Consider the following 22,933-nt stretch of genomic DNA (forward strand, 5'->3'; position numbering starts at 1 on the left):
TTGCTCACTTGCACAAACCATTGCATAACTTCCTTTAGCCTTAGAATAAAAATCCAAGCTCTTTAGCATAATAGACAAAACCCTTAATCATCTGAGTCCAAGACTTACCTCCTACTGATCACCACCATTTTAAATTGTATGCTCTGCTGGTACTGAACTACTTTCATTCTCCAAATGGGTCAGATGTTACATGTTTCAGTCTTTTTCACATGCTTGCCTTCTGCCTGAAATACAATTATCCTTTCCTTTTCCCTACTCTTGACTAAGAAACATTAACATATCCCTAGCTTATCACAGATGTCACATGTCCAAGGACCATTTTCTACACCTCTTCCTTCAGCCCTTCTACCTGTTCCTTTGGCCTTACTTCAGTGGTTGTTCTTATTCTACTCAGCTTGGAAAGAACGCCAGCCTCCTCATCTATATATTAAACTGTTTACTGGAATCCAGGGACCATGTCTTGGATATTTATCCCTGGCACCTCGCACAGTCCCTGACGTGTAATAGGTACAGAATAAATATTTTAAACTGAGTGGAATTGAATTGATCTGAATTACAATCTTATGGCTAAGGGAGTGCATGCAAATAAAAGATTCAAATGCAGAGTGCCAAACAAGGGCTCATAGCTGCTCAAAAGAGTGAGTGGGCCAGGGGGAGTGGATGGGATAGGACATTTGATAGTATCAGTGTTGCATTCATGGTCTCTTACGTTCATTCCTTTTGGCCTCCACAGAGTTACTGTAAATGTAGAAGTGAATGATGACAAAATGCAGAGACAGTAGCAGCAGGCCCCTCTTCTGGAATGTAATGTGTTTCTTAAAGGACTTGGAAAGTCAGGCAACAGAGGTGTCTGTGTGTGCTTCTGTTGGGGACAGAAGGGGTAATTTTATTCCCACAAAGGTAGGAAACTAGGACTTCTCACATATATTTTTCTTCTGTTGTGACAACCACTGCTTCATCCCCCATCATGGAACATAGTTTTACAGGTATAAACAAATAATTACTATCCCAATCTGAAGTACATTCCTGTGGGTCACTTTGCCAATATCCAGCATTAATCTAAGGACAGTACTTGGAAACTCATCTTGCATTATCTGCCTATGAGGGTGGACCAGAGAAACTTCTGTCAGATCCAAGAGTCAGCCTGTAAAACAGATGGCCACTTTTGTCCATAGAGCATTAAGACACACCTTTATGGCAGTTTTGGAAAAACATTTTGTCCCTTCCTCCAGCCTTCACATTTTCAATAATGATGAGTTCCAATTGTGAACATCCTATTGCAAAATAAAGAATTTTAATTGTCAAAACAAAAAAAAATGAATATTTACATTTCTGGTTTATTTACTTATTCTTTAAAAATATTTTTATTGATTTAAGAGAAGAAGAGAGAGAGAGCTAGAAACATCAATGATGAGATGCAGCCACACACTGGGGACCGAGCCCACAACCCAAGCAAGTGTCCTGACTGGGAATGGAACCCTGACCTCCTGGTTCATAGGTCGATGCTCAACCATTGAGCTACATCGGGCAGACTATTTACTTATTCTTTAACCAGAAAGCTAAATACTGGATAGCCTCATGCAAAATTTTACACCTGTTAATCTATAGTGTTAGTTTGTTCAGGCACCACTTCTCTTTAAACCCAGGCAACCCTTCATCTAAGTAAAAATGTCACAGATATCAACCAGAGTAGGAGAGTGCTCCTAGCTATCCCAGAAAACTAGGGATTCTGAGTATCTTGCACAGACTCCCTGCCCTTCCTGCCCCTGATGGCTTCTAATCTTTGAACCTGTCTCAAGGGAGCTCACCAGTTCCTAGAATATAAGTGGGAGCTGTCTTTCTTGGTCATAATTAATTGTTGGCTGGGTCCATAATGGCTGAATCTCCTATATGCTCTTGAATAAACAAATGAATGGCTGCCTGAGTGAAGGGCCCAGCTCTTTCTTCCCTTACCACAGGGCTGTGAATGGAAGAGGACGTAGGAAGTTGTGAACCTTTTGTGAGGAGAGGAAGTTGCCTCTCACCAAAAGAAAACTGCTATAGAAAACAACTTGTGATTAAGCCAGCTCCAGACTTATGGGTTTAATTTAGAGGCCATCACCTTTCAGAACTTGCCCATGTCCTCACTTTGTCTCTCGCACCCCTCAGAGCCAGGACTCAGCTTGGTTTAAACAAAACAAACAAACAAATAAACAAATACAACACAACACAACATTGCCCTCTTGACTGAAGCTCAGCTTTCCTCCCATAAAGAACTTCTCTTGCACAGAGCTCCATTAGAAGGCCTGAAATGTTCATTCTTCCATGAGCCCTAATAACTAAATCCTGCAAAAGAAAGGTAGTATAAGTGTGTCAGTACCTATTGTATGAAGTGGGAAGTTGTGGAAAGTTGAAAGTGTGACAGCCACAGGCACTGTGCATACCGTTTTGTTGAGAAAATTTCCTCTAATTTGAAAAAAACACGTCGTGTCAGCCTTCCTGGGCATGGAAAGCCATTTCCTTTTCTGCCAGGAAATTCAGTCTTGCAGTTCTGACCTGAGGAGATGGTGTTATTTCTTTACTGAAGCTAGAACCTGCTTAGTGATTATTTGTTCACTGGAGGCCTTGCAAGATGATAGATATAGGAAAGAGTCACCGTCCTATGCCCAAATACAACCCACTGTCCTAGTCTTGTTTAGACTATATACAAAGCATATTCAATGGAAGGACACAGACTTTTTTAGTCAACAGTTAAGTAGGGTCAAATATCTGTCTTTCTCAGTAGGCCAGAGGGAGGGGAGGAGAGGCCTGGGTCTAGGTGGGTAAAAGGGGGGGGGGACATCTGTAATAGTTTAATAAATGAATACATTAATTAATACATTTTATAAGATAAAGAAACAAATGAAAAATATCAGGAATGCACACACAAAATGGATTATTTACCCTGTCATCAGGAAGCAAACCACTATCTTGTTAAGCAAATGGTGCTTTCACAAAGTGTCCGATGAAGAGGTTCCTCATCTTTAAAGAATCTCCTTGAGGAACTGAGGACATGGGTTGTATTTTCTCCAAGTTAAAAAAGAAGTCCTTCAAGGTTGAACATTTTTCATTGCAAATGTAACATTGAACTCATGGTTGTGAAAGTGGACCCTAGCGTCGTGGTGACTAACATAATTTTATCACAGAATCTGAACAAAATCTAGACTCAGAAATATTCCATGAAATTCTAAAGCTGTTCTAATACCAGATGGCTCACCTTCGCCTTTTATTTCCAGTTATCTATTGTTAAAATATTTTTCAAATTACTTTCATTAGTGACCAAATGAATACACAAGTAAATGAAAAATTAGATTAGTGTTTTAAAACCGATGCCCTAACACATTTATTCATCGATTTAATAGATGTTCACTGAATATATTTCATGTTCAAACTCTATATCAGGGTGATGGCAGTGTGTTGAAGGGTTCAGGAGGAAGCAAAGGGAATAAGATAACAGTCCTGCTTGCTAGGTTCTTGCACCATAGTAGAGGGAATTAGAGTGGAATACAAAGAATTAAGTATGAGGCAGAATGTCAGATGTACTATGAGAAATGCACCAAAAAGGCCAGGTGGGGTTAGAGAATGGGTCATTCATATCCAGTTAGTGAGATTAAAGAAGACAATGCAGAATATCACATTTGAATTAGATCTCACAATGTTACCTGGGATATGATGAAAAAATGTAGATCATAGAATAGTATGAAAAAGGATGTCAAATCAGAAAAGTGCAGGGTAATTCCATAGACCCTCAGAGAGTTTACATACCTACCTTATAAAATTCAGTGCGTAATTCGTCCGTAGAGAGGATCCCCAGCTTTCATCAAAATCATGAAGGACATATTTGGTTTTATTTGAACATTAAGATTATACAGTGTCATCTACATAAAATTCATGTTTTGCTCTTTGGTGAAACAACAACAGCAAAGTTAACATGAGTTCATGTTTATGAACCCTCTAGGGCAGGTCTTAGAATAGCAAGATATTTGAGTTATTTAATGTGCAACACACATGTTACGCTATGAACAGTTAAGGTATAAAATCAACAATAGCCAAAAAGGAAACATTTGCAACCCCTTCATTTTTAAATCAAGAAAATGGGACTTTGAGAGGTGATGGGTGATCAAAATCACTGGGCTTATTACTAGATAGAAGTAAGGCTAATTTTTATAGAACCCTTCTTAAAAATATGTGAAGAATAGATTTGTATTTACTAGGCAGTCTGAAGTAATTAAACTGTTTTTGGATAATGAGTGTGTATAAATATGTCTGGCAGAACTTTTAGTTTTATTGGAGAAGGAAGAACCTAGACTCAAGAAGGCCAATTGAAAATATATTGCAATGGCTCAAATAGAACTAAATATGATCTAAATCAGAATGATGGCAGAGCAAATGAAAAAGAGGTAATAGATTCAAAAACACTTAATGCTGGTGAACTCTGCAACATTTAGAATGGAATAGATATGGAATGGCAAAGAAGAGGCAGATGCCCCAGATGACTTAGAGATTTCACTCTTGTAAACTGAGAGAAAACCTTTTTAAATTTTTTCAATTATAGTTTATATTCAATATTATTTTATATTACTGTCAGGGTATAGCATAGTGGTTAAACAATCATATACTTTACAAAGTATTCCTCCGATATTTCCAGTACTCTTGAAGTATGTAACACGCGGGAGAGTCAATTTCAGGAGGAAGTGAAATTTAGTTTGGGTATGCACGGCTTGATTAACAAAATGAATTTGCCAACTTTGTAACACAATTTATGGCTCTACAGTTAGTTTTCAATAGAGAAATGGCACCAGTCCAATAAAGAAATGGCAACAGCCCAGTTTCATGATCAGAGCTGACATCCATTTATTGGTCTCATACTGACTTCCTACTAGGGTAACAGCATCATGTGAAAATAATAGAATGCAGTTAACTGAGTATGTCTTGTGGTCATTATATGGAATAGTAGATGTAGAAAAAATCAGAAGAAATTTTATATTGCATATAGTTTATGAGTATTTATTATTATAGCTACATCAATCTGTACAACTTATAAAAATCATGATACTGACTCATTACATATTTAATAAGCTCCTCTGATATACCAATGACTGTAATAGGTGTTTTTAAGGGAGAGTGCAAAAAATAGTAAGACATCATTCTGAACTTTAAGTGACAGGTAGTTTAGTTAGAATTGTCAGAAATAAATACAATCACTTATTTCACATTGATGCCATATTGTTTAAATCTAAAGTGCTGAAAGCCTTGTAAAATACGCATATTCCTTTTGCTCTTCCCTTTAAAAGAATTTCATTTTATTAGAATTTGAAGGCTGGTGAGGATCAGCTGAAAAGGCAAAAACAAACCTGGTCACTATATGATACAAAGGAACACATGCGTTCTTGTTCCTTCAGCTTTGCGCTTTTCCATGAAGTTGATGGTGGCCTTTGGCTGTAAGAGTAAAATAATCCAGTTTCAGCCTACAGGTATGTGTTCTGAGTTCCAACAGTGATCCAATATGGACTGTCTTAGTATCTGATTATTCTTAGTTCAATGTCTGGGCAAACACATGAGACTTGACACTTCACTCCACCTTAAACTCTCTCATTTCTGTTCTATATGAGAGGTATACTTCTTCAATATTCTTGAATTTCTACTTTAAGCATCTCTCTGTTCACTCAACTTTTTTTTTTTTAACTTTCCTATTCTATTGACTATAAAAGTTTTGCTTTTCTTTCAGTTACACTTTCTTAAGGTCAGAGTGAAACTAAGAGACTAAGAATTTAACAGTAAAATCAAGGTGGTCGCTATTATCTGACTCTCCTCCCACCATGCCTCTTGTCCTACTGCAAGCTGCAGGTTTCTCTGAAAAGATTCCAGCATTTGTTTGAAACCCTAGAGCTCTGGACCAACAGCTGGCATATGTCATAATTACTTTAGAGTTGAACTATTCTGAAAGCATTGAAACATAATGAGATTTTCCTGAAAAATTATTATTAGCGCATCTTAAAGACTTAGATCAAGTTTTGCCTGTTCTTATCCAAAAGTGTTAAATATGTTAATGGTGTGGCTTGCGACAAGATTACTCTTCCTGCAAGTGTGAATGGCACAGAAATCAATTTGTGCAAGTAAGAACATCTGAACCGTAAATACCAGTATATGTGGTGCTGTTGTCAGCAAGTGGAGTTATTTAAGGAGCCAACCTCTCTCTGATGGTTGGACTGACAATAAAGGGGCATGTCTCAGGGGACTAAATGAGCTTCAAAGGATAATCATACCTGAAACTGTGCATCTTAACCCCTTTATTCCAACACCCCATTTTACTGAGGCTTCCAGCAGTTAAGGCTTTCCTTCATAGGGGCAGATGGCCTCCTGGGAAGTAGCTTTGCCTATCTGAAGGCAGTGGACTATAATTACTAAAAAGTTAGTGATCTGGAGTGAGATGATTTTATCTTGAATTAAACTTCACTTGTCACTTACTAGTTGCTTGACCTTCAGCATTATTTAAACCAAGATGTCTTCATCTGTATAATGAGGGTAACAATCAGCTTTGCTTTAGAAGGTTTTATGACAATTAGATACATTTAAATGGCTTAGCAAAGTGCCTGGCTCTTAACAAACACTCAATATTGTTGCTAATGTTATTATTATTAATTGTTATTATTCATCCTAAATTTCTTATAGAGTATTAAGCCATCTATCCATGAAACATCTCCCCTAGTGATTCATTTCAGTAACCCCTCTGACATATTGATGTATCTTCCTTCTCCAAGACTTTGCTTCTGTGTGTTGATCTAAGTCTTGTGCCACTCCACTCATACATACTTTAATCCTGCTACCATGATTGTGTAACATGAAATTTGTGGCAACTGATTTACTCACCCTCTTTTTCTATTTCTGATATTTGGTTATGTCTAACTCAGAGTTGTATCTTTTCTAGCATCACCTTCTTAAAAAGAATCAATGTGTGTATGTGCTTTACCCTGCCAACAGGAATGATTGCATTCTATGTCACCCTCATACTTTATTAATTTGAAACCAACTAAGGAAATGAAATTAGACTTTTAGAAGTATAATTGGAAAAGGAAATCTTCCACAAAGACAGTACTTTGAAACATAATTAATTTTTCAGTTTAAGGACATAATTTTCTATTTAGACTTACAGAAGGAAAAGGAAAACATTTTAATGATTCCTACTTTTTTAAAAAAGAAAAGGGGATTTGCTAAAGTCAATGTATAGGTCCATAAAGGTGAATCATTATCCCTAAAGTTGGATCATGGAAGTAACAGTTTGTTAATCTATTTTTAATATGGATTTCTCCCTAAGTAATATATAGTCTAGCAAGAGAAATCATGTGTATGTAAACATAACATAAGGCAGAAAATTGGTTATAGAAGATGTTCAAGATAAAATGTTAAGGGAGCTCTGAGGAGAAAAAACAAATTTCCCAATATAAAATCAGAATAGGCTTAGAAATTGAGCTGGGTCTTGAAGAATTAGGTTATGTGATTATGTCTTGCATATTTGTTGAATACATTACACAAGTGTAGTGTATACAGTCAGTGAGTTTGTCTGTGGTTAACTGTCAAGCTCCCTCTCATCCTATCATGCAATTTCTATTTTATCTTTCTACCCTAAATATTCCTAAATCAACTAATGGTATCCTGAATATTTGGTTGCCTTATTTTTCTATATAATAAAAGCCAGCAATTGTTTACTCTAAAGAGCCAGATAGTAAATATTTTAGCCTTGGCAGCTACTCAGTTCTGATGTAGTGTAAAAGAAGCCATAAACAACATGTAAGTGATGTGCATGGTTGTTTTCAAACAAAACTATGTTTACAAAAACAGGTGCAAAGCCAGATTTGGCCTATGGAGGGGGGGTGGAAGGTGGTAGTTTATTAATCTCTGGTCTGAAACATAGGCTTACTGATCAGTCCAAATAAAATATTTCTGTTATCTGATATTCATGAAAATGATACTATAACAAATAGGGAATCAGCATTCCTACTAGCCCGAATACCTAGCTGTCAATAACAGTAAAGGTCCTGGCATTTTACTCTAATTGCAAGTGCATACTTTAGCCCAGTGGTCGGCAAACCGCGGCTCGTGAGCCACATGCTGCTCTTTGTCCCCTTGAGTGTGGCTCTTGCACAAAATACCACGTGTGGATGCGCACGTACAGTATGATTGAAACTTCATGGCCCATGTGCAGAAGTCGGTTTTCCGCCTGGGTGAGTCTATTTTGAAGAAGTGGCGTTAGAAGAAGTGGGGGGGGTGTCGGTTGGTCAGGTGACAGGAGATGCGGTGCAGGTGGGCCATGGGATACGCAGCACGGGGGAGGTACATTGTTTTGAGGTACATCCCTGAGGTCGACCCCTTCCAACTCTCCCATCCACACTCATTTATCTGAAACAAGTATACAAGACGAGTGTGGATGGGAGAGTTGGAAGGGGTCGACCTCAGCGAACTTACCTCAATCAGATTGAGGACGTTTTTAGCAAAGGCCAGCTTAGGAGTACCCTAATTAAGTTAATAACAATGTACCTACCTATATACTTTAAGTTTAAAAAATTTGGCTCTCAAAAGAAATTTCAATCATTGTACTGTTGATATTTGGCTCTGCTGACTAAAGAGTTTGCCGACCACTGCTTTAGCCTGACACATTTTTAAGGATATTGGTGTAAGACACAAGATTTCTGGGTCGGAAACAAAGGGAAATTTATTACTAACAGTCATTGCAGAGTCAGAGCATCAGTATTTCTTGTTCCACTTCCCCTCATCTTAATTCTCACATGGCATCACAGAAAGAGCTAGGTAATAACTGTATACAAGGAAAAGAAAACCAGAGTTTAGAGAACACGAATCTTTTATAATGAGCAGTAAGCCTGCCTGACATTTTCCCCAGTGAGATTCGTTAACTTTATTACACTAAACAGTAACTATGTCTGCCCTTTGCTCTGGAGAGAGATACCATCCCTATTTTTCAAATATGTTTATCATACATGCATTCTTGAATAGATAATGCAGAACAAAAGCTGATAGCATCTGTGAGACATGCAACTGCCAAAGAGTCATGAAAAATTGTCTGCTATCCCAGCATCCCAAATTATCCTCAAGCTTTTGCAGGTCTTGAATCCTTTGATAGAAATACAGGGTTAAATGAAACACACTTCAATTTAAATGTCCCAGAACTTACCAAAACAAGTATGTAAAAATGTAGAAAATGGGCAGAAGCACACTGGGCCTTTTTAATTTAAGACCCAAGCTAATCAAGAACAATGATGGTCATCAGCTCTTTTTCTATCCCATCCCTGGAACTATATTTCTTCAAATGGTATGACATTAAGGAGATCCAAGATGATAGCAGAGTAAATGGAATCTACACGAACCCCCCTCAAGACCAAACTGGAATTATAACTAAATTATGGAAAAATAATTCTAAATAACCAATTGAAGATTAGTTGGAGAGAAGAATTATAACAAAGGACTTACAGAAGAAACCATATGGAGACTGGTAGGAAATGCAGAAGTTCAAGAGAGCTGTCCAAGCTCTCATAGATGGAACTGAAGGTTTGGAAGGATATCTCAGCTGTTGGATGTTCCCCGTGAGCAGTGTTCCCCTAAAGCAGTGTTTGCTTCAAGGAGAAGGAGAAGGAGAAAAAGAACAGAGGAACATAGTTAAAAAAAAAATAAAATGGCAATAAATACAAACCTATCAATAATCACTTTACATGTAAGTGGCTTAAATGCTCCAATCAAAAGACAGAGGGTTGCTGAATGGATATAAAACAAGATCCACAGATATACTGTCTTCAAGAGACCCAAGTCAGAATGAAAGACACACATAAACTAAAAGTAAAGGGATGGAAAAATAAACTTCATGCAAGTGGGGAAAAAAGCTGGGTTAGCAATACTTATATGTGACAAAATAGACTTTATAACCTAGGCTATAGTAAAAGACAAAAAAGAGGAAACTACAACGGCAAAGAAAGCAATCCAATAACAGTATATAATCCTTATAAACATGTATGCACCCAACATAGGAGCACCTAAATAGGTCATGCAAATCTTGATGGACATAAAGTGAGAGATTGACTGTATTGCAGTCATTGTAGAGATTTTAATATCCCATTTATGTCAATGGGTAGATCTTCCAGGAAGAAAATCATAAAGGAGACAGTGGCCTTAAATGACACAAGAGATCAAATGGATTTATTTGATATTTTCAGATCATTCCCTCCAAAGAAGCAGAATATGTATTCTTTTCAAGTACACATGGAATGTTTTCTAAGTTGGACCACAGAGTCAAACATAAATACGTCTCAGTAAATTTCAGAAGATTGAAATCGTACCAAGCATCTTCTTAACATAATTCTATGAAAGTAGAAATAAATCACAAGAAGAAAGCTGAAAACACAGCAAAATATTGAGGCTATATAATAAGTTACTAAACAATGAATGGGTTAACAATGAGATCAAAGAAGAAATCACAACTACCAGGAAACCAAGGAAAGTGAACATACAACAACCCAAAATCTGTGGGACACAGAAAAAGCACTCGTAAGGCAGAAATTTATAGCATTACAGGCCTATGTCAAGAAATAAGGTAAAGCTCAAGTATCCAATCTAATTTTGCACTTAAAGGAACTTAGAACAACAAACAAAGCTCAAAGTGAGTAGAAGGAAAGAAATAATAAACATCAGAACAGAAATAAACAAAATAGAGTATTAAAAAAATGCTAAAGTTAAATGAAACCAAGAGCTGGTTCTTTGAAAAGATAAACAAGATCAACAAAACTTTAACCTCATCAAAGGTGTGTGTGTGTGTGTGTGTGTGTGAGAGAGAGAGAGAGAGAGAGAGAGAGAGAGAGAGAGAGAGAGGATCTTCCCTATTCAGAAACCTTAGCTGATTGTAGCATCATCCCATGCACCAAAAAGGTATGGGTTCACATCCCTGTCAGAGCACATACCTACCTTGCAGGTTAGATCCCCATTCAGGGCATGAATGGGAGGCAACCAATCAATGTTTCTCACTCACATCAATATTTCTTTCTCTCTCTCACTCATCCCCTTTCTCTCTCTCTCTAAAATTACTAAACATATCCTTGGGTGAGGATTTTTTAAAAAAGAGGATTCAAATAAATAAAATCAGAAATGAAAGAGAAGTAACAAATGATACTAAAAAAAATACAAAAGATTGTAACAAAAGATTATGAACAACTATATGCCATCAAATTAAATAACCTGGATTCAATTGGATAAATTCCTAGAAACATACAATCTCCCAAAACTGAATCAGGAAGAATAAGAAAATCTGAATAGACAGATTACAACTTGTGAAATTGAAACAGTAATAAAATAAAAAACTCCCATCAAACAAAAGCCCTGGCCCATATGGCTTCACAGATGAATTTTACCAAATTTTCAAAGAACTAACACCTATATTCTTAAACTATTCCAACAAATTCAAGAGGAAGGAAGACTCCCATGCCCACTTGATGACACCAACATCATGCTATTTCCAAAACCAAATAAAGAGTCTACTATTTGCATGCCACTTATTTAACAAAGAAAGAAAATTATAGGCCAATATCCCTGATGAATATAGATGCTAAAATCCTCAATAAAATATTAGCAAACCAAATCCAGTAATAACTTAAAAAGATCGTACACAATGATCATATCAATAGATGCAGAAAAAGCATTTGATAAAATCCAGCACCCATTTATGATCAAAACTCTCAGAAAAGTGGGAATAGAGGAAATATACCCCAAAGTAATAAAGGCCATATATGACAAAAACCACAGCCATCACCATACTTGATGGGCAAAAACTATAAGCATTCCCCTTAAGATTGGTACCAAGACAGGGATATCTGCTTTCACCACTATTATTGAACACTAGAGGTCCAGCGTATGAAATCGTGCACAGGTACGGTCCCTAGGCCTAGCCTGTGATCAGGGCCATCTTGCTGCCACCCTGGTTCTCTATTTGCCATCTGGTGATAGGAGCCTGCAGGCGGGGGAGGAGGAGGGACCAAGAGGTCGGCCATTCTGCCCACTTGGCACTCCCGCCCCCCCCCACCCCAACCCTGGTTCTCCGTTCACCATCTGACAATGGGAGCCCGATGGCTGGGGGAGGGACCAAGAGGTCGGCCATTGCTGCCCACTTGCCAGCCCCCTCCCGGCCATGGGTTGCCCTCTGTGTGTGGGCGAATGGTAGGGTGGGGGTCTTGGCCTGGAGCCACCCATATTCCCCACCACCCACCCCGGTTACCATTTGCCATTGGCAATAGGAGCCTGCGGTCCAGGGAAAGGGACTAAAAGGTGGTCAGTGCACCTCATAGTGACTGGTCAAGTGGTCATTCTGGTTGTTCTGCTACTATGGTCACTGGGCTTTTATTATATAGGATAGGATAGCACTGGAAATACTAGCCACAGCAATCAGACAAGAAGAAGTTTGCAGGTAACATGATACTGTACAGATAGAACCCTAAGGATTCTATCAAAAACTACTCTGATTGATAAATGAATTAAGCTAAGCAGCAGGCTACAAAATAAATATCCAGAAATCAGTTGCATTGTTTAAAAAATAATAATGAACTATCAGAAAGTAAAACAAAAAAAGTAATCCCATTTACAATTGCATCAAAAAGGATAAAATACATAAGAATAAACTTACCAAGGATGTAAAAGGCCTGTACTGAGAAAATTATAATACACTGAAGAAAGAAATTGAAGAAGATACAAATAAGTGGGAACATATCTGTGTTCATGGATAGGAAGAATTAACATCATTAAAATGTCCATACTACCCAAAGCAATCTATAGATTCAATGCAATTCCTATCAAGATTCCAATGGCATATTTCACAGAACTAGATCAAATACACCAAAAATGTATATGGAAATACAAAAGACCCCAAATAGCAATAGCAGTTTTGAGAAAAAAGAGCAAGTTTGGAGGAATCATGCAACCTAATAAACTGTACTACATGGCCACAGTAATTTAAACAGCATGGTACTGGCATAAAAACAGACAGATAGATCAATGGAACAGAATAGACACCAGAAACAAGCCCATGCCTTTATAGTCAATTAATATTTGGTAAAAGAGGCAAAAAAATACAATGGGGTAAATACAGTCTATTTAATAAATAGTGTTGGGAAAATTGGACAGATATATGCAAAAATATGAAACTAGACTACTTTCTTACACCACACATAAGAATAAACTCAAATGGATTATAAACTTAAATGTTAGACTCAAAACCATAAAAATTCTAGAAGAAAGTATAGGCAGTAAAATCTCAAACATTTCTCATAGCAATATTTTTTTCTGATATATCTACTTGGGCAAGGGGGAAAAAAAGAAAAACCTCAAATGGGACTACATCAAACTAAAAAGTTTTTGCATAGCAAAGGAAACCATCAACAGAATGAAAAGACAACCCACTGAATGGGAGTACATATTTGCCAATACATCTGATAAGGGCTTAATATAAAAAATGTATAAAGAACTAATAAAACTCAACACCAAAAACCAAACAATCCAATTAAAAAAATGGGCAAAGGACCTGAGTAGTAACTTATCCAAGAGGACATACGGATGGCCAATAGACATATGAAAAGATGCTCAACATCACTAATCATCAGAGAAATACAAATTAAAACCACTATGAGATATCACCTCACAACTGTCAAAATGGTTATCATCAATAAATCATCAAATAACAAGTGTTGGTGAGGATGTGGAGAAAAGGGAACCCTAGTGCACTGTGGTGGGAATGCTGATTGGTGCAGCTACTGTGGGAAGTAGTACAGAGTTTCCTCAAAAAATTAAAAGTGGATCTGCCTTATGACCCAGCAATTCCATTTCTGGGAATATATCCAAAGAATTCCAAAACACTAGTTCAAAAGAATATATGCACTGCTATGTTCATTGCAGCATCCTTTACAATAGCCAAGATTGGGAAGCAGCCCAAGTGCCTTTCGGTAGGTGAGTGGATAAAAAAGCTGTGGTACATTTACACAATGGAATACTACTCATCAGTAAAAAGGAGAAAATTTTACCCTTTGTGACAGTATAGATAAAGGGTCCTCAAACTTTTTAAACAGGGGGCCAGTTCACTGTCCCTCAGACCATTGGAGGGCCAGACTATAGTTTAAAAAAAAACTATGAACAAATTCCTATGCACACTGCACATATCTTATTTTGAAGTAAAAAAACAAAATGGGAACAAATACAATATTTGTATTTGCATGTGGTCCTCGTAGTTTGAGGACCCCTGGTATAGATGGACCTGAAGAGTATTATGCTAAGTGAATAAGCTAATCAGAGAAAGACAAGTACTGCATGACTTCACTCATATGTGGAATCTAATGAACAAACTGAACTAAGAAGCAAAATTGAGACAGACTCAAAAATAGAGAGCACGCTGACAATTGGGGGCAGGGGTTGGATGGAGGGATTGAGCAAAAAAGAAAAAAAGAGAGAAATAACTCATGGACATGGACAACAGTGTGGTGACTGCTGTGGAAGGGAGGTGGGGTCAGTTGGAAGAGGGTGTAGGGGGGATTAGTGGTGATTTCAAAAAATAAAATAAAAAATAAGGAATAGATATCTGCACAAAAAGAGATTACATTAAAATCAAACTATTTAAATGCCACTTATTTAACTACTAGAGGCCTGGTGCACAAAAATTTGTGCACTCGGGGGTGGGGAGGTCCTACAGCCCGGCCTGTGCCCATTTGCAGTCCAGGACCCCTTGGGGGATGTCCACCTGTTAACTTAGACCCACTCCCCAGGGGATCAGGCCTAAGCTTGCAGTCAAACATCCTTCCGGCAGCCAGGGACCCCTCAAGGGATGTCCGACTAAAGGCTTAGGCCCCCATGGAATTGGGCCTAAACCATTAGTTGGACATTCTTAGTGCTGCCACGGAGGTGGGAGAGGCTCCTGCCACCACCTCTGCTCTGGCCAGCCATGAGCTAGCTTCTGGCTGAGTGGCACTCCCCATATGGAAGTGCACTGACCACCAGGGGGCAGCTCCTGCATTGAGAGTCTGCCCCTTGGTGGCCAGTGCGCATCATAGCAACTGGCCATTCTGCCATTCAGTCAATGTGCATATTAGCCTTTTATTATTACTAGAGGCCCGGTGCACAACAATTTGTGCACTCAGGGAAGGGGGGGGGAGCCCTCAGGCTGGCCTGTGCCCTCTCGCAGTCTGGAACCCCTCGGGGGATGTCTGGCTTGTTTCGTTCCCGCCTCCCTCAGCTGCCCGGCCAGCTTGTTTGTTCCGCCTCCCTCAGCCCCCAGCCCAGGTTGATTGTTCCCTCCTCCCTCAGCCGCCCGGCCAGCCTGTTTTGCTCCCACCTCCGCTGCCCAGCTTGTTTTCGTCTCCCGGCTTGCTACGCTCCCAGCCGATATATGCAAATTAACCGCCATCTTGGCTGGCAGTTAATTTGCATATCTCGCTGATTAGCCAATGGGAAGGGTAGCGAAGTTACGGTTAATTACCATGTTTCTCTATTATTAGATAGGATTATATAGGATGTCCCTATTTCCCCCCTTTTGCCCCCTCTACCCAGCTCTTGCCCCCCACTTCTCTCTGGCCATCACCATACTGTTTTCTGTGTCCATGGGTTGTGCATATGTTTTATTTGGCTAATTCCTTCTTTAAATTCACTTCTTTAAATTCTTATTTTCAGATAAGTGCTTATAACTGCACTATTATATATTTTCTATTATATCATTTAGAATTAAGATATTTTTTAATTGAACCCTTGTAAATTTTAGCACAATTTAATAAATTATGCTAGAAGCAATTAGGAGATTTTTCATGTAATGCCAATACATTTCAATTAATATTTTATTAATTTTTAATTTTTTAATATTTTAATTTGAAATAATCTCATACATGTAAAAAAAAACTATAAAATACTACAGCATATATTATATGTACCCTTCACCCAATTTCTTAGGTGTTAATAATTTAAACATAACCATTATACAACTAACAAAATTTGGAATATATTTTTCTTATAATCTCTTTAATGTTACTTACTCCATTTACTTTTTTTTTGTTAATCTTCACCCAGTGATACTTTTCCATTGAATTTTAGAGAGAGTGAAGGGAAAGGGAGAGACACATTGATTGGTTGCCTCCTGCACATGCTCTGATAGGGACTGGGGATCAAGCTAGCAACTGAGGTACATGCCCTTGATGGGAATCGAACCTGGGACCCTTCAGTCCAAAGGCTAATGCTCTATCCAATGAGGAAAACAGGCTGCAGCTTCATTCATTTACTTTTAATCTATATGTGTCCTTATATTTAAAGTGGGTTTTGTTTTTTATTCACCCTCATAATCTGTCTTTTAATTGGTGCATTTATGCCACTGACTTTCAGAGTGCTTACTGTTAGAGTTACTGCCATATCTGGTGGCTCCTGGGGCTTGTGGGGCCAGCATGCCTGCAGCCCGGGACCAGATCCAGTCCCGGGCGGCAGGCAAATGGCTTCTGGTGTCACCCACGGGGGCCTGGATGGCAGCTGGCACTGGCGGCTCGCACTGTCCCACCCTGCCTGCAGTATGCAAATTAGCTGCCATCTTTGTTGGCAGTTAATTTGTATATCTCACTGATTAGCTGATGGGAGGCATAGCAAAGTTATAGTCAATTACCATTTTTGGCTATTATTAGATAGGATGGTTTTATACATGTGTATATAGGTTTGTATATGTGTATACATATATGTAAAAGTGTCCTTTTTGTACTTATCAGACTTTACTGGAAAAATGATATGAAACTGAAAATAAGTTAAAATGCCTCAAATTTTAAGTAAACTAACTAGAATTTCAAATTTTTTTTATAAGAGACAGCTTCTTAGAATGTTTAAATTTAAATTAGAATCTCTATAATCACATTGCTTGGTAAGAGATGACCTATACTTTTCACAATTCGCAATACTGGGAAATAGCGATAGATGTACATAGAACTAAGCTGACCAGGGACAATAGACAGAATTAAAACATTTCTTAATTTAAAATTTTATTTCTTTTTCAAGCAACATATCTCACATATTTATTACTGAACCAGTCTACCAACAAAGAGGCATTGAAATAAATTAAAAAGTCATTATTTTCTCAGTAAAACATATTCACATAGTGGTGGCTGTTTCAATTTGGTGTAGCAAGATGTTAATGACCTTGATGCAGCATAAACATATGAACCATTCCTTATAGACCTACCTTGGCTCTTCTCCAAGGTCTATTTCTGAATTGTACTTGATTTTATCACCCGTTTTCTTAAAAATCCATAAGAAGAAATGCAAAATCCTGCTTCCCTTTCTTGGCCAGGAATTGCTTGTGAGAAGACATGTGAGGAAGAAGGCCAACCAGTCATGAAGGGGGCCCATAACTACAGAGAAAGGGAGGGATGTTCAATAATTTTTTAACAGACTACATTTTGAAACACAATGCCAAGGATATTTTATAGAAATGAACAATGTGTGAATTTTGCTCTCGTAGTCACTCTTTAGGCCTTTGCACATTGCTATGACAGTATACTACATTCTATGGAGGAAGCAGGATGTAGGATTACGATCAGACCTTGCAAAAGGCGCTATGCACCATCAGGACGCATACCCCATACACATGGATAAGCAGAATGCATAAACATGAGAGCAGCCTGGTCCATGACAAGCAGAATGCTAATGACTGGGAACTGAGAGAAAGGTGCCTTGTGCTACTCTGCTTCCTTCCAAGAACACATTTGTGTCTACTTTAAACAGTTCACGGAAAACGAGGAGAAATGTGCATGTGTTCAAAGGGCAAAATGATGTAGGTGTGTGTGTTTTCACTTCTAAAGACTATCCTCCTTACCCCATTGATGCTTTGGGAAACATATACATAGTTACTGTGAAACTTCAGCCATTTTTAGCTTGAACTAAAGACAACTGATTCATTTGACAGATATTGAATCATGTCCTTCCTGTGTATAGGAATTCTTCAAGTATGTCACTGCTTATAGGTATGGACATCAAGATTCCCACAAAATGCTATTGATGTGTCGCTGTCATGCATCATGGAAATGCTAGAGAGGATTTGGAGGTGAGAAAATACAACTGTGGCAGGCACCAGGTTTTAAGTTTTACTTTCACCATGCTTGCACTTTGTTCTGCTTTTAGAAGCAGCATGATGTCAATCACATTTAAATCAGATGAAAACCTGAATTTTCATATTAATTAAAGTTCAATGGATTCTTTATAAAGAATACATGAAAAGATTAGTAGTGATGGAGACAGAGGCAAGTCATGTGGGGTGGATTTTCTGCAGATTAACTGTGGCTGAGTTGAACTTCCTTCTGGGTTTTTTGGACTGATTCCAAATTTAGAAAGAGATTGACAAACAATGTTACTTTATTCTGCCTGTGTTTTGTTTTTTTTTTGTTTTTTGTTTTTGTTTTTGTTTTGGGTTTTTTTTTCTCTTGTGAAGAGGAGCACAAATTCAGGGAGAAGAATTGCTTTCAATGAGTAATGATGTAGACAAGTTCCTGTGTGTGTGTGTGTGTGTGTGTGTGTGTGTACTATGGTTCTCCCATGAAATAACAAATATTTGAGGGGGGAAAAAGCTTCTCTGTGTGCATGTATCTCTAGCAGCATAAGACAAGAAACATTAAAGTCTACCCCCCCCCCCCGCCCAAATTCCCTATTTCAGCTATTAACAGGTGCCTGTGACTGCCAACAGGATTCCGTTAAAGCAGAACCTGCCCAAGTTCCTATATCATCACCAGGTAATCAGCTAAATCCATCTGAGTTTAATTATTAATTTTCTAACTCATAAATCAAAATTGTTAAAACTGTATTTGGCAGAGGGATAGATAAAAAATAAATCAATACTATGTAAGTGTGTATAGTCTTACTAAAATCTAAATTTGAACTCAAATTATGTCTCCAATGGACTGCCTGTTACCAATTCTAAAGATTTATAGAATCTGTCACTCTGAGTGGGTGAGTTAGCTTTTGTTCTTTTTCTGGCCTCCTTGGGTTCCGCCTGTCCCCATCCTGTCAGCTGTCTTCTTCCCATATGGTTTCCAGAAAGATCCTGACTATAGAATGTACAGAGATTCTCTGTGCCCTTATGAGCATCGGATTTCTAATGCCTAGGGCTTTCCACTTTCACAATCACTGCTGCTACAGTTATGGCTAGTTATTACTATTAATGTGCCTACTTTATCTATCTGTCTCTCTGTATTTGGACTGCTCATTACAATACAATGGTCTCTAGTTAGGAAAACCTAAATTATGCTTTTAATCTTTCACACTTTGCTTTTGGTGCACCAATCAATCTGTGATGGCCCCTGCTTCCCCACATTGAATTAATTCCTCTTGTGATCCTGTTTAAATCTCCCTTCTCAAGGCTTTGCTAGCTGTTTGATCAGTTGGCATAATCAAAGTGGAGTTTAAGATATTCAGTCCTTAGGACACAATATATTTCTTGACAGTGATTCTCCAATTATAGAGCAAGAGCTGGTAATAGTACATAAAAATAAACCAGGTATGATGGAATTTACAGTCATTAGTGAGGCACTAACAAAAATCACATAAATATAAAATTGTGTTAACATTTTAAAAAAGGAATAGCAAAAGCTTAGTTTTTTATCATGGTAGAACTGAGATTCTTTGATGTGGTGATTGGTTAAAATAAGACCTGTAAATGTTATGAACTATAGCTCTGGTCACTGAGCAATGTGATTCCACTAGATGCATCTGCCTTCCTTACCATCATATCCTCACATTGTAATTGTACCTCTATTGCTATATAACACACAAAAAATTGTACCCTGTCCTTGTGTTTTTGATAAGAATGAATTGAATGGTTTCCAAGGATAGTGCCTCTCTGAAATGCTTCTCCTCAGAAAACCATTGAAATTTATCACTGCTGTTTGTTGCTATTTTTTTTAAATGCCCCAAACATCAAGGCAATGGAACAATGAGTAACATGTCCATGTAAATATGCTTTTGAAGAGCTGACATAATAACAAAAATTCTTTTAAATATTTTACTATTTTATGCTTCTATCTATATAATGAAAGTCTAAATGACCATTACAGTGGAATGACCAGAACGACTGGTCACCATGATGCTCACTGACCACTAGGGGGCAGACGTTCAATGCAGGAGCTTCCCCCTGATGGTCAATGCACTCCCACAGGGGGAGCGCCGCTCAGCCAGAAGCCAGGCTCATGGTTGGTGAGCACAGTGGCGGTGGCAGGAGCCTCTCTCACCTCTGCGGCAGCGCTAAGGAGCAGGTAGCCAAGTAGTAAGAAGCAGCGAGCAGGCAGGCAATAAGGAGCAAGGGGTCCCTTACTGCGAGAAGGTGCAGGCCAGGCTGAGGGCCCCCATTGCACAAATTTTGTGCACCAGGCCTCTAGTATTATAATAACACTAGAGGCCTGGTGCACAAAATTCATGCACTGGGGGGGTGTCCCTCAGCCCAGCCTGCAGCCTTCCAATCTGGGACCCCTCGGGGGATGTCTGACTGCTGGTTTAGGATATCAGCAGTCGGATATCCCTCTCACACTCTGGGATTGCTGGCTTGTAACCACTTCTGCCTGCCAGCCTGATCACCGACTAACCGCTCCCCTGCTGGCCTGATTAACACCCAACTGCTCCCCTGCCAACCCAATCGCCCCCAATTGTCCTCTGCTGCTGGTCTGATCACATCCCCAACTGCCCTCCCATGCTGGCCTGTTCACCCCCAACTGCCCTCCCCTGACAGCCTGATATCCCCCCAACTGCCCTCCCCTGAAGGCCTGATCCCACCCCCAACTGCCCTCCTCTGCCAGCCAATTTGGTTCTGATTGGTCAGTTTCATGCCAGTAAGCATCAAAATCTCTGCCTCCTATGCAGCCATTGGCTCCTCACACTTCACCCAGATTTGGTTCTGATTGGTCAGTTTCTATGCCAGTCAGTGTCGCTGGGCCTATCAACGAGGCCTGATCAGAAAGGTGGGGCTGATCAGCAGCCCTGGTGGAGGCCTGGAGAGAAATGGAGGCACGGCTGCTGATCAACAGATGCCACAGAGGCTATGGATCAGACCCTGCTTCTCTCTTCAGGCCTCTCTCCAGGCCTGATCTGTAGCCCCCTCAGCAGTCAGTGCTGGATCACCACGCCTACTGCCATAGCTGTCAGTGCTGGGTCGCCACAGCAACCCAGCGCTGACTACAGGACTGACTTCTGGTTTGTCAAGCCTCTGGTTATGATGGACCCAGGGTTTTCATATATTAGGATATCATTGAATTTCCATAAGCAAATAAGACAACTGCTGGTTGGGTTTAAAGAAGCATGGTATTATCTATAGAACTCTAAATCATTGGAGTAGACAGGAACTTTTAAAAAACTAAAAAAAAAAAAATGATCTAATGCTGTATAAGTTAAAAAAGAAGAAACAAAGACAGGAAAAGAGCAATAAAATAGGAAGGGAGCTTGGTAGGCTATATGAAGTAGAAATGAGCAGCATTAAACTTTCAATCATGCAATTTGGTTGCAATTTTTTAAAGTCCAGTAAATAATTTATCTGATATGAAATCTGGTACACTAAATAATTAGAAAAAATAAAGTTTCATGATATTTTATCAGTGGTATTTATTACTTGAGAAATAATATAAAAACCCATTTTGTTCTCCCTCTCGATTTCATCTAACTTGTTTAGCACTTAGTGCAACAGACAAGTAAATAATCCTAACTGAGACAGATGATAAATTCTGTAGAGATAAAATGTTTTTTCAAATACTAAAGGTCAAAAAATGTATTTATAGCATCAGAGTAAATCTAACTCAAAGGAAAATAATTTTGAGTGGTAATTATGTGCCTGTCACTATTCTCAACTGGTATGCCCTTAGTCAGCAAAATTAGAGTTAACTCTCTAAAAAATAGTAAAATTAAAATATGTGAAGAATGGATATTTATAGTGAATGTTTGAGCCTTTAAAAATCATGATGGTTTGGCTATAGCTGGTTTGGCTAGTAGATAGAAAGTCATTCCACGAACTGAAGGGTCATGGGTTTGATTTTGAACAAGGGTTGCAGGCTCAATCCCTGAGGTTGAGGGTCAGGTGCATGAGGAAGGAGCCAATTGATGTGTCTCTCTCACATCAATGTATATCTCTCTCTCTGTCTCTCCCCCTCCCTTCCACTCTCTCTAAAAATCAATGGAAAAATATCCTCGGGTGAGGATTAACAAAAAAATTCATGATGGTTTGTTTGTACTGACTTATATAATAAGAAATAAAACACTGGTTTTCAAAATTGTTTTTTAATACTCAATGATAAATTTGAATAAAACCAGCCACCATGAATCTTCTGTATTCACTCTGAATCATCACAAACAGGGCACTTATGCCTTCCTTGATTTTAATAGTAAAAGACATGAGGGAAATGTTTTATTTGATAATAATTGAAAACCTTGGTATTGAGCAAATTTATTTCCTACCGTTATACTTTTTTATGGATTGAGTGCAATACATTTTCTAATCCATCATTCAAAGGCTATGTTCATTAATCAATTTGGAATGTACTTTTCTTTCTAGCATTGCTTTTTTTTGTAAGAAAAAATAAAGAATAGAAAAATCTTTAAAATTACATATGTATTTTCTATTTTCTGATTATTTAACCAAATGAAAGTATGGTTTTATATTGTTTCTTTGACAGAGGGAGAAAAGCTAACTATTTCTATCTTGTCTCTTTCATCCTATAGACTGAATGTTTGTGTCCCCTCAAAATTCACAGGTTGAAACTTAATCTCCAATATGATGGTATTAAAAGGTTGGGCATTTGGGAGGTTATTAGGTCATCAGTATGGAATCCTCATGGTGGGATTAGTGCCCTTATAAAAGAGATACTACAGAGCCCCTGGGCCCTTTCCACAA

The 22,933-nt window shown here is 38.4% G+C and overlaps 1 long non-coding RNA gene across 1 annotated transcript in view; it reads right to left on the reverse strand.

The window, feature by feature from the left end:
- Nucleotides 1–5,110: 5,110 nt before the first annotated feature.
- The window catches only part of LOC138992806 (uncharacterized), a 49,213-nt gene continuing 31,390 nt past the window's right edge, over nucleotides 5,111–22,933 (reverse strand). Inside the window, exons 2-4 of the long non-coding RNA XR_011468147.1 lie at nucleotides 9,502–9,644; nucleotides 8,740–8,830; nucleotides 5,111–5,457 (exon numbers count right to left, since the gene is read on the reverse strand). This is a non-coding gene — a long non-coding RNA (uncharacterized lncRNA). The remainder of the gene's footprint in view (nucleotides 5,458–8,739; nucleotides 8,831–9,501; nucleotides 9,645–22,933) is intronic.

This window comes from Myotis yumanensis, unplaced genomic scaffold, assembly GCF_028538775.1.
Source record: "Myotis yumanensis isolate MYYU_CA2020_CCGP unplaced genomic scaffold, mMyoYum1.0.hap1 SCAF_1, whole genome shotgun sequence".
Classification (NCBI taxonomy): Eukaryota; Metazoa; Chordata; class Mammalia; order Chiroptera; family Vespertilionidae; genus Myotis; species Myotis yumanensis.